Source organism: Callithrix jacchus, chromosome 21, assembly GCF_049354715.1.
Source record: "Callithrix jacchus isolate 240 chromosome 21, calJac240_pri, whole genome shotgun sequence".
NCBI classification, from domain to species: Eukaryota; Metazoa; Chordata; class Mammalia; order Primates; family Cebidae; genus Callithrix; species Callithrix jacchus.
Genome location: NC_133522.1, coordinates 36,997,298 through 37,010,650, shown reverse-complemented (window position 1 = coordinate 37,010,650; position 13,353 = coordinate 36,997,298). Strand labels below are relative to the sequence as shown.

General features: G+C 38.7%; 1 non-coding gene across 1 annotated transcript; it reads left to right on the top strand.

The window, feature by feature from the left end:
- Nucleotides 1-5,456: 5,456 nt before the first annotated feature.
- LOC118150023 (U1 spliceosomal RNA) lies at nt 5,457-5,620 on the top strand. The gene has a single exon (XR_004737791.1). It is a non-coding gene; the product is annotated as a U1 spliceosomal RNA (small nuclear RNA).
- Nucleotides 5,621-13,353: the final 7,733 nt, after the last annotated feature.

Sequence of the window (13,353 nt, the reverse complement as noted above, 5' to 3'; positions counted from 1 at the left end):
TAATATTGTTACTAGGCACTATGAATCTCTTCTGGTGGGACATAATATTCAGTGTGTGTGTATGCATATATATGTACATTAGAACTATGGAACCTATTTATCTGGAGCTTCTAGTGAGACTATCATTCTGTGAAAGGAATTTTGGAAAAGACTGGGGAAGAGAAGTGCCAGGATTCCATGAGATGGATTCCACTCTTTTTCTAATGTGAGATATGAGTGAGAAGACCAAGACACGTGAATCTTAAGAAGAAAGATGGGAATATCCATGTGACTTGAGTAAGAGCCAGTGCAGCATAATCTTGAAGGCTCATTACATTATTTTATCATCTACATTCTGTGATATAAAGGGTCAGACAGGCTGGCTGATCAAATTCTGCTCTGATTCAAAGTTAAGGCTGCCAAGCTCTCCAGGGTTCCATATGTGCTGCTAAATTAACATGTCTAGGCTATGTTTTATGTGAGTGGCTCTCAATGATTTTCTTTGAGGTTGCCTGTATCTCTGGTGCAACTTTAACTGAAAATGCAAAATACAGCTATGACTAAATACAGCTGACTGAGTTGTGTAATGTTCTGATGGGTAGCTTTGTCGTTTCAAAGTGAGGTGTGACATTCTAATGCCAAATAAACCAGTTGCAAAACACCAAAAACCTTTCGCACATTATAATAGTTCTCTGATTCTTTTTTTCCCAGATAACTTAATTCTGAGCAGAATCTATCAAGTGAGTGATTTTTCAAAGCTGCTGACTGGTCTCTTCAGGGTCATAGGGAAAATTGATGGTTTATGATTAGATTCTCCTTCTACTCCTTTCCTTTTTTTCATTTCTTATTTGATGGCTTTATATACTCATTTCATCCCCTAAATTTGCATATCTCCAAGAGAAAAAATGTGTAAGATGACCTCAGGAGACATACTGAAAAGGGAGTTTTCAGTAACTCTGAGACGTCATTTTCACATTTGAAATCACAGAGTACTGGAACGACTTTACAGTGTGAACCAGTGGTTCAGCTAATTGTTCATTCATCTGGTGCATATTTACCGAATATCTGTTAGTACTTGGACAATGCCTCTCTGAAGTTTCTAATATAGTAAGGAAGCAGACAGGTAAGTAACGAGTTGACATGAAATAGGTACCACAGTAGAGAAGTGTATGTAAAGTACTGTGAATCTTTCAAGTTAGGAGGATCGATTTTTCTCTGGGGTGGAGACTTATGGGAAGATTTCCTGAAGGAAATTATTTGTACTGGGTCTTAAAGAATAGATGAGGTCATGATGCCCACAAGGTAAAGGGTGGAGTAGTGATGTTGGATGGGGCAGAATGAGGGGGAAGAAAAGGAGGGTAGCTTCCCATAGATTAAACAGCAAGCCACACCCAGTGGGGGCATGAAAGCTTATACTGCATTCAGAAAACAGTGAGGTTTGATGTGGCTCCAACAATGTTGATTGTGTTTGGAGTGAGTATGGCTTCACAATAACATGATTGTGGGTAAAATGTACATACATATTTACAGTTAAATGTATACACACACACACACACACACACACATAAAAAATATTTACAGGGTCTCCCTCTGTCACTTAGGCTGCAGGAGTGCAGTGACATGATCACAGCTCAGCCCAGCCTGAAACTCTCCCAGGCTCAACCAGTCCTCCCACCTCAGCCTCCCAAGTAGCTGAGATTATGGGTATACACCACGATGCCCAGCTAACTTTTCTAGAGATGAAGTTTCACTATGTTGCTCAGGCTGGTCTCAAACTCCTGAGCTCAAGCCATCCACTGACCTCAGCTTCCCAAAGTGCTGGGATTACAAGAATGAGCCACTGCGCCCAGCATGGTGGGTGACCATGAACGGAGGAAGATAAAGTGTAAATTAATAATCTCTATGTTGGGTATTTTGAATATCATATGATGAGTTTAGTTTTTTAATGTAACTAATAAATCCTCATGACAGGGTGTTTAGAGTTGTCTTTTCTTGATGATCAGGGATCCCAGTGAGGTTGAAGGTGAAGGGTGACCTCTAAAAGAACTGGCACTCAAAAATGGCTTTGAAATTTCTGTTCTGAAAGACTGGGTGGATAGTGTGTCCTTTATCTAGAGGAGGAATATGTTAAAAGGATACATGCAGTGGGCGATAGGTAATGATTTTTGTTTAGAGCTTACTGCATTTGAGACAGACAGAACTCCAGGTGGGTACGATCAGGTGAACAATCGAGTCTTTGGGTGTATATGCTGCACTATTCCAACATGAACTGTTTTGTGGGTTAATGGGCAGGCTTGATGAAACACACTGAGATTTATGTGGAGACTGTCTCATGATCAAGGTCTATGTATTTCTATTGATCACTGGCTGCATCTAGAAATAAATTTACACAATTTCCCTCACAAATCGGTGTGTCTTGATACTGTGAAATACTAGGTTGACAATGGCTTGACAGTAGCCTTCACAAAGGACAAAGTAATAAAGTTGTTGCAGAAAGACCAGTCCCCTGAGGAATATCAAAGGTGCATGGGTTTAATAGCCTATCCACTCTTTGAAAACAGTATATATATCCTATAATTTGTTGCTTTAATTCCTCTGCAAAATTAAGTAAATGTCTTATTGAACGAGGGAATATTGCTACTTAAGATTAGAGAAAGGGATTTTTCAATCAATTAGTATACACACTGCAAAGGAAGGTCCTTAGGTAGGAACACACTTTTTTTTTTACGGAGTCTCACTCTGTCGTCTAGGCTGGAGTACAGCGGTGTGATCTTGGCTCACTGCAACCTCCGCCTCCCAGGTTCGAGCTGTTCTTCTGACTCAGCCTCCCAAGTAACTGGGACTATAGATGTATGCCACCACGTCCAGCTAATGTTTGTATTTTTAGTAGAGATGGGGTTTCACCATGTTGGCCAGGCTGGTCTCAAACTCCTGAATTCAGGCCTCAGCCTCCCAAAGTGCTGGGATTACAAATGTGAGCCACCACCCCCAGCCAAGGGACACACTTCTTAATGAGGGAAAAGATATAGATGTTTCTAGGCAGAAGGTAACATCATACTGCAGGAATTCATTCTTCCTTTCGCACCTTACCTTTCTCTCCTGACTGAGAGAATCAGGAGATTCTCTGGGAACTTGCTTTTGTACTCTTATGGGACTGTTTTGGAAAATGCCCCAAGTGGAACAACAGTTATCCACCTAAATGCAACAGATGCTGACTCTGGAACAAATGCTGTGATTGCGTATACTGTACAGCCATCTGACAGTGACCTCGTTGTCATTGACCCTAACACAGGAGTCATAACCACTCAAGGCTTCTTGGATTTTGAAACCAAGCAGAGCTACCATCTTACTGTGAAAGCCTTCAACGTCCCTGATGAGGAAAGGTGCAGCTTTGCCACTGTTAATGTACAATTAAAAGGGACAAATGAATATGTGCCAAAAAACAAAACAAAACTTTTTCTCTGGGAACTTGCTTTTGTACTCTTATGGGACCGATAACTTGCCCAAAACCTTGGTCTTGCAGTTTTATAGGAAAATATATATCTGGCACAATATCTTCCATTCTGAGTCATCAGTAAAACCCTACTCCCTTTACTTCTGAGGTCTGCTGCTTTGGATCAGCTTTGGAAATTGTGGACTAGAGAACATGTATTATGTTGACTGGTCATAGCACTTTCTTTTGAAATCAGCAGCTATGGAAGAGTTTGCAAGTAGGTTTGGAATCGTCACAATCTTCTTTACCTGTACCTTGAGATCTATACTTCTGCAATGTTGTTTCATGTGTTTTGTTCTTCAGTGCAAAGAACCCAGATGTTTTTCATCCAGAGCATAGTTTGCATAAATACTAAAAGATAAAACTAGTTTCCCAAATACTTTAAAAAAAAATCAGCACTTTTTCTCTTTTCTTTTTGCTTTCTCAGTTTCTGTGTGTAATCTTATATTTCTTGACAAAAATAATGACACCAGTTCAGTTGACAAGGTTGGCTCATCTTGTCATTTATTTGAATTGTTTCATATTTTGCACCTAACTACTGCCATTTGCACAAAGGAAAATAGTTATTCCACAGCAGGCACTGTGGAATAACATATTGGAGCAGCATTGCATGGAGCTCTAATTCCGTGGATTTATGTGGAAACAATCTCCACAGAAATGCGTGTTTAATCAAACCTATCCATTAACCCACAGAAAAATTCATGTTGGAATAGTGCAGCATACGCACCCAAAGAAGGATTTAAGAAATCCTTCTTTTTTGATAAAAAAGAGATACTCCTCCTTTCTCTTTATCCCCCCCCATCAAAAAAATTCCAGGTGAAATATATGTGAAAAATGCTGAGTGAAGGAAAGTTAAGCTGGTTTCTTTCTTGTATGTTCTATTTCAGTCTCAATGTGCTGATGTACATTGTGACTCTCTCAGTGTGAAATGTACCTTGGAATAAATCCCAAACATTTTTTCTCCCTAGAATATCTTGAAGATCCAGAGTCTAGTCAAACTCATTCTCTGAGGTCATGCATTGATGTATATATACTCAATCTGACATGGGTAATTTTTGTTAAAATGTAGCTATGTTAGCTAAACTATTTTCTTTTAGTTATCAAGGTGTATCCAATCTTGCTATTTTAAAAATTTTAATTGTATAAGAAAGAGTTTTTCAGATTTTGGGGTTCAATCTTAGTCTATCTGCTCCCCTGATCTGCCAAACCAATAACAATTTCTTCTAGTCTTTTTCAATGTGAGTGGTTTATGTCATCAGAGAATTTTATCTGAACTCATATGAGTACAATAGGTTTAGGTGATTAATCCAAGTGTGTGTGTGTGTGTGTGTGTGTGTGTGTGTGTGTGTGTGTGTGTATCTAACCAATTTTACTGGAATCTTTTTGTTAGATTTCATGTAGAATAAATCCTACCTGATGCACAGACGAGGCTAGCAGTTGTTGCTAGTTCTTTTGTAGAAAAAAAGATGTACCAAAGTGTCCAGAAAGTTATGCAAAATGGAGATGCCAGAAAAACATAATATATCTCACATCTCAGTAAACAGGAATGCAATTAATGTTTAGAGAAAACTCAAAGTAGGAAAGGATTTAGAAATATATGACAAAATTGGTAAGGCATGGTGGACACTGTTTAACATAGGTTGAGGCTTTCTCATCAGCATTTTCCACATGTGCCCTGCATTGACACCAGCTTGACCTCAGCCTTGATTCTTGCATACCTGACTATTATAAGAGCTGGCTAATATGGTTGCCTAATTATAACCTCTTATCCAAATTAATATTCTTACTGCACCATTGTGATCTCAGAATCATAGTTTTTGAGGTTATTGTCGTTTACTAAAATCATTAAGATGTAATGAACAGAATATTGGATTTCAAGTGAAAAATTTACATTCTTGAGAGCCACTTACGAGCTGTGCAACCCCGAGCAGGTTACTTAACAACTAGAGGTGAATCCATTTCTACCTATAACATTTACATAGCAGTACTTACCTGGCAGGGGGATACCATGATCACGAAGGTGATTTTCCGAGCGTGAGGCTTAGCTATTGCAGTCTGGATGTGCCGACCCCTGCGATTTTCCCAAATGTGGGAAACTCAACTGCTTAATTTGTGGTAGTGGGGGACTGCGTTTCGTGCTTTCCCCTAAAAAAAAAAAAAAAAAAAAAGAAATTACATAGTAATACCTTTGCTGTCTAATTCATAAGTTTGCTGTGGGATTTAAATGAGATAATATGTGAAGACTTTTTGTAAACTTTGAAACAAAACAGACCTGTAAGGTACTACTATTACTCAATAAAGTATTGCATGTGTATTTCGAGGCTGACCATCAATGTTCTACCAGGCCACAATTACTTTTCCAGTCTATATGTGACCATTTGTGTGTAGGAACAGGATAATTCATTCAAAATAGAAATTTATCTATGAATGCCTTGGGTTTTCATACATACGCATCCTTTCTATGTCCCTTTCCTGCTGAGTTTCCTCCCATTCTCCAAAGTGGCATTGAGATGTTGTATTTCCATGACGCCTTCTGTATTAGTTTCCTAGGTCTGCTGTAGCAAATCACTACTGACTGCATGGCTTAAAACAACAAAATTTATTCTCTTGCCATGGCGGGGTCAGAATTCTGAAATCAAAGTGTAGACAGAGTCGCACTCCCTTAGAAGGATGTAGGGAAGAACTCTTCCATGCCTCTTTCATCTTTTGGGGGCTTTAGGTGGTCTCTGGCTTGTGACAGTATCACTCCAATCTCTGCCTCTGTCTTCACATAGCCTTGTCTTGTGTCTCTTTGTCTCTTCTCTTTCTGTCTTTTGTAAAGATACACATCATTGCACTTAGGGCTCATTCTAAAACCAGAATGATCTCAAGATCCTAAGCCACATCTGAAAAGACTCTATTATTTCCAAATAAGGCCATATTCATGAGAGCTGGGGGTTAGGATTTGGATATATATTGTTGGGCCTGCTATTACACACTCCATCTCCCTTGATCATTCTAGTCTGATTTGTTTGGAAAACATTACATCTAAGGTTAAAAATCATGTACAACCTTGGAACAGCTGAGAGCACTGTACTTACAACAAACCAATTAAACAAGCAAATTTCAAGGACCACTTATGGAAAGTTTAGCATTTGGTTCTTTTAATGTAATTGTTATTTCAACCGTAATTACATAGCACATAAAGAAGCAGGACTGTTTAACTTTCTGTCAAAAGAGTTGAATTATTTAACTACTTTTTTACAACTCTAGAAACTGAGAAGAAATTTTCTTTTTTAAAAATGTGACTATATTGAACGGAAAAGTAGAATTCATTTAAAATCATTATGACTTAGCAACCTAATCATTAGAAAAAATATAGTACAGTAATACTCATAAGATTATCTCTGGGCTCAGTACAGATGAAAGCCAAAACTTGACATTGAATTGCTATTGGGATAGTACAAGATTGTATTAGCTCAGCACACTGGCTATTAACGCGATACACATTGTGAGCTCAAACACGTTGCAATGTCAGTTAGAACTTCTTCCATCTGTGCTGATCCCTCAGTGGACTTGGTCCTCTCTGGTGGCATTAAGGGACACAGAGCACAATTATGGTAACAAGCAAGCATGCCATTCACAACCCAAGTCAATTTATAAAGCTCTGAGAGAATGAGTTCTTTTATGTCCACTCTGCGTTTTTTTTCCATGCAAAAAAATGATACCAGGTTGAATGGAGGGGCAGTGTGTGCTCATGATTATTTTATTTATTTATACAGGCTACTCCGAAATTCTAGATCTTGCTGATTCATTTCAGTCTTTTAAATTTACAATCCATGTTCATGATCTTACGTCACAAACTTATCCCAACTTTTTTTTTTTAGTCTCTTTCCCAACGTAGAGGTAGGAAGGCAATGTGCTTAAGTAACCACCAAATTTTCTTACTATAGTAAGCTTAATATGGGATGTTGCCTTTGCTCCACTTCATCAAAAGTTAATATTTTCTTCATTCATAAGAATGAAACCAGGATTTCCTAGGTCTTCCTAAAAGATGGAAAGCCTTCTGAATTTACTAACCTAATATATTTCTGTTAATACAACACTTTCAAGTATGCATTATAAAATATAAATTTTAACTTTACAACACACCCTTAATTTATTTTGATTCAATACATTTCTCTTCTGTTTAATTCTACCTAGAAGTCCTTTTGACTTTTATTTATTTATTTATTTTCCTGCTGAAACGTAGTGAAAATTTGGCTAGAGGTGGAGAGATGAAGAATAGTTTTTAGCCATTCACAAATATGGTCCTCATATTGATATTTCAAGTTTTATCCTGATCTTAGTGAGGAGTGTGTGATTAAAGAAGGGAGGCCAGGAACAGGTTAAGGAGGTGTGGTCCAAGTGAATCTTTTCCTCTGTCAACCACACTAAAGTCACATCACATCACCAACTGGAGTATTTATTCACGTGCTTCTGGAAGAAGACATTATGTTAGTTTGGCTTTGTTTTTGTTTTTGAACAATTATTTACAGGTATCATTGGATTTAAGATGCAAGAGAAGGTAAACTAAATTATTCAAGGAGAAAGCTAGCTTCTGAAGAAGAAGAAGAAAAAAATTATGGATTTTCTCCCTGGAAAGGTGAAGGTTAGGAGAAGATACCAGCAAAGATGACAAGCATTTAAAGAATAAGGGCCAGAAAGCAATCTCAATTTCCTTGAGGCATCTGCAAATACTAAAAACAGGAACAAGCATTTGAGATATAAAAATGAACATTTTAGTTAGAAAAGCACTTTAAGCCTCATAAGAGAAAGTTTTTAATAAGTTAGTTGTGGTCTCTGTTGATACAAAGAGTAAAATAAGCTGTTCTGAAGATAAAACGTGTCCTGAACCTTCTGAAGGAGAAGTCATGGAGAATGATGTGCAGGTCTTTCATGTTTCCTGGTGTTTCTATGACTGTTCTCACCAATGGCACCATCACTCTGGCCAACATACTCCTACTGTAAACTCCTCCTACTCCTGTTTCATCTTCCCACAGGTGTGTGACCCTATGTGCTCTGGAAGAGAAAAAGAAAAACGTCTGTTGGTCTTCATATGTCATGGATGCAGTTTTATAAAGTAAAGACATCATCTTATTCTTTTTTAAAAGCGAAGCTGCATCATGCAGACCGCTGTTTATTACAGTGATTGTGTCATGGAACAGGGATGACAGTGTTCAGTGGCAAGGCCACATTCTTTCCAGACTCCACTATTACAGAGCAAAAGGGGCTTGCTGTCCAACGCGCTAGAAGCCAATGCTATGACACTGGATTTTTGGAGAAAAAACAAGCTTTATATTGCATTTTGACTCAACAAGGAGATAGGAGTGTGAAGCTCAAATCTGTTTCCCTGCGCTGTTTTTAAAGCAGTAATTTTACGAGAAAAGGTTTAGGGCAAAGATGTCCAATCTTTTGACTTCCCAGGATCACACTGGAAGAAGAAACGTTTGCTTGGGCCATACATAAAATACACGAACACTAATGATAGTTGATGAGTTAAAAAATTATAAAAGAGATCTCATAATGTTTTAAGAAAGTTTATAATTTGTGTTGGGCCACATTTAGTTATCACTGGAGTGGGCTCCTGATAATAGTTCAGCTCCTGTTTTCTCTGTTTATCTCATGAACTTTCAGCCTCTCATGCCCTCTTTTGCCATGTGATACCTTTTGCTACATCTGAGGCAGCCGGAAGTCACTCGCCAAATGTAGAGCCTCAGTCTTTGACTTCCCAGCCTCCAGAGCCACGAGCCAAATACATCTCCTTTCTTTGTAAGTGTCCCAGTCTATGGCGTTCTGTTATAGCAACATAAAATGAACTAAGACACTGTGTCTTCCAGGCTTTGATTAAATCCTTTGTTTTGTTGGAGCAATTCTTATAGTAAATCCTTAAGAATGTGTAGGGTGTAAGTTGTCTGAATTTTGGATGGCTGCATCTGAGAATGTGTTATTATTCTCAAACTTGAGTGATGGACTAGGTAGAGAATACGAGGTTGAAAATAATTTTCTACCACTGTATAGACAGTTTTGCTTCTCTGAGTTTAGTTGTTGTTGTTTTTTGCAATATTGATCTCAATAGCAGACTTTCCTTTGTGCTCATTTTTCTCCCTTTTTTCCTGGAAGTATTGCATCTTCTTTTTATCCTTGGTGTTATGAAATTTCATAGTGATGTATGTAGGAGTTGCAGTTTTGAAACATGACCCCCAAGTTCTTCAATACTTCTCTTATTGAGAGGTGCAGTTTCTATTCTCTCCTATAGAATCTGCTTGTGATTGCTTGTCACAAATAAAGTCATAGGCTGCCTCAACAAATAAAGTTTATAGGAAGTGACACTAGGTGACTTCCGAGGTTAAGTCATGAAAGATCTTGCCCCTTCCACCTGGTTCTTGTGAAACTCTTGCTCTCTGGAAGCTACATATTGTTCTCAGAGTCTAGCTGCCTTGTTGTAAAAAGCCAAGGCCCTGTGTAGAAGCCGTGCGTAGGTGATCAGATTGACAGCCTTGAGCTAAACTTAGTCTTTAAGATAAGCCCAGACCAAGTGCCAGAAACATGAGTGGAGAAGCCGCAAGAGGATTCTACTCTCTAGCTGTTTGGATCACTCCCAGACATTCAAGTCTTCCCAGTTTAGAATCCAGACATCATGGAAAAGACTAAAACCATCTTCACTGTCTTTTGTATGAATTCCTGATCCACAAAATCCATGATTATAATAAGGTAGTCATAGTTTTATGCCACTGACTATGGGTGATTTGTTATACAGCAGTAGACAACTGAAACAGTAGATATAAATCTATCTTTAGTCACCATTCTGGATACACAATGGATCATTTTAATTAGAATATTCTGATTGCAACATAAAATAAACTAAGACACTGTGTCTTCCAGCCTTCCAGAATATTCTGGAATATTCCTTTTTTCCTGATTTTCTTCCCTTCAATTATAGAAAATTCTCTTCTATTATTTCTTTGGTAAGGTGCATCCAATCGTTACCTGTTTTCAAAAACTGGTTATATTTTGGATCTCTCAGAATGATCCTATTTGTTTCTCATTTCTTTTACGTTTTCTATTCCTTTATATTTTTATTGTAATATATGGAAAAATCATCTGATTTTATCATTCCAATCTTTTACTTAAGTTTTGAATTTTAAAAATCATTTATTTTTAAGAGTTTTAAAATTTTATTTTATGGCTTCCTCTTTTAATAACATCCTCCTCTTGTTTCATGGATGGAATGGTTTTAAACCTTTCTGAGAGACTGTTTTAGTCCTTTTGGGCTGCTATAACAATACCACAGACTAGGTGTCTCATAAACAACAAAAATTTATTACTCATACTTTTATAGGATGAGAGGTCCAAGATCAAGGCACCAGCAGAGTTGGTGTCTGGTGAGGGTCTGCTTCCTGGTCATAGATGGTACATCTCACGGTATCCTCACATGGTGGAAAGTGGCAAGGAAACTTTCTGCAGTCTTTTTTTATAAGGGCACTAATCTCATTCATGGGAGCTCCACCTTCATGACCTAATTACCTCTCAAAGACCCCACCTCCTAATACCATCACATTGGAGCTTAGGATTTCAGCATATGAATTTTGGAGAGACACAAAGATTTAGTGTAGTAATCTACCCCTCCCCACCCCAACTTCATGTCTTTCTTGCATATGAAAAATAAATTAATTCTGTCCTAACAGTCCCAAAGGTCTTAACTTGGTCCAGTATCAACTCAAAAGTCTAAAAGCCAACAACTCATCTAAACATCATCTAAGTCAGATATGGGCAAAACTCAGGACCAAATAAGGTGTGTGCTTCCAAAATACAGTGGTGAGATAGGCATAGGACAGACATTTTTGATCCAGAAAGGAGAAATAGAAAAAGGAAAAAGGGGTAAAAATGTCCTATGTAAGTCCGAACTACGAGGAAACTGGCACAAAATCTCAAGGCTTGAGAATAATCCTCTTTGGCTTGATGCTCCGTGCTTCAGGCCCACTGGGGAAGAGTGCTGCCTTCTAAACCTACTGAGTCAGTGGTACCACCTTCTGGACCCACTGTGTGGAAGTCCTGACCCCTTACCTCCAGCTCTACCTGGTAGAGTTTGCAGCCCTAGGGCTCTGCTGGGAGGTCCCATGCACACAGGTCTGGCTGGCCCCTCACAAAAATGGCTTTAAATGGCCCTGTCCCCATGGCTGCAGGCAGAGGCCATCTGGCCTGTTGAAAACAAGTCAATGGTTCCCCATTTTGAAAATGAGAAGGCAGCCCTGATGATCCTGAATCATCTTTGTGGTTATGCTCCCCCTTTTTTTAAGAATAGTGCACATTCTCAGCTGAATGACTATCTTTCAGGTCTGTAAAATCCAAGAAGTCTGACAGACTTCTTTCATTTCTTTCTATCTTCTTCCTCTTCAGTTTAAGCTGGCTTCCAGCTGTAATGGCTTATTAAGTTCATGGTTTATATCCGTATTAATCTCTTTATCCAAGGAACTCTTGGCGACACCCTTAGACAACACTAAGGGTTCTCTCTTGAATACACTTTCTCATTTTTTTTTTTTTTGCAATATGGATAGTTTGAGAGTTTTTCAAATCTTTGAGACCTGCTTCCTTTTTTGCTTAACAATTCCATCTTTAGGAAACTTCTCTCTTCCCGTATTTTACTATAGCCAGCCAGGAGACTTCAAGCTGTGCTTTTAACACTTTGTTTAGAAATAGCATCAAATAAATATCCAATTCATTGCTCACATGTTCTTCCTTTCACAAAACACTAGAACATGAACAAATTCAGTCAAATGATTTGGCGTTTTATACAAGGATCATCATTTCTACATTGTCCAATAACGTGTGCTCATTTTCATCTGAGATCTCTTCAAATAGCCTTTACCATCCATATTTCTGTCAACATTCCCTTCAAGCTTATTTATATAACATCTAAGAAGATTGAAGTTTTCTCTGCGTCTGTCCTCTTTCATTCCTGAGTCACCATAATTGCTCTATAGGTCCATTCACAGCTGTGATTTTATATAGACGTAGTTTTTGTTCATGGTTCCTGGCTGGTAACTCCAATAGCCCTTATTATTTTTCCCCAAGGCAGGCCATAGAAACTAAAAATAAACCCTAATCTTTACCCGTTTTTCTATCTTGGAATTGGCCATAGCAACATTCTCTGACCTGCCTTGTCTGATTGTAGGTCATAAGACCTGAATTTCAGTAAGTGGCCTCATACCCTGCAGGAAGGAATGCTGCACGAAGAGGAAAAGCCAATGAAAATATGAGCAGACAGGCCTGCTGGATCTCCCACTCACTCCGTTAGTACTAGTCCAGTCACATTTCTACATGGTTGTCTATGCTTCAATCATGCCTATCCAACGAAGTTTCCATGAAAGGCCCAAGAGGTTGTGGTATAGAGAACTTCTGAATAGCTGAACATGTGAAGGTTCCTGGAGGGTAGAGTGCCTGAGGAGGGCATGAAAACTATGCACCCCTTCCCCTATAACTTGCCCTATGGATCTCTTCATCTGTATCTTTTGTAATAATTCAGTAAACGTAAGTGTTTCTGTGAGTTCTGTGAGCTGCCCTAGCATATTAACTAAATCCAAGGAGGGAATCGTGGGAACTTCATTGTATAGCTGGTTGGTCAGTACCACAGGGAAAATAACTCAGAGCTTGCAGCTGGTGTTGGAAGTAGGAGATGGCCTTGTGGGACTGAGCCCTTAACCTATGGGATCTGACACTATCTCCAGGTAGACAGTATCAGAACTGAACTGGAGGATACGCAGCTGGTGTCCACTGAAAAACTGATTTCTTTCTTGTTGGTTAGAGAGATCCCCACACATTTGGTGATAGAAGTCCTCTTTGTTAGCTGGCGGCCGTGGCTC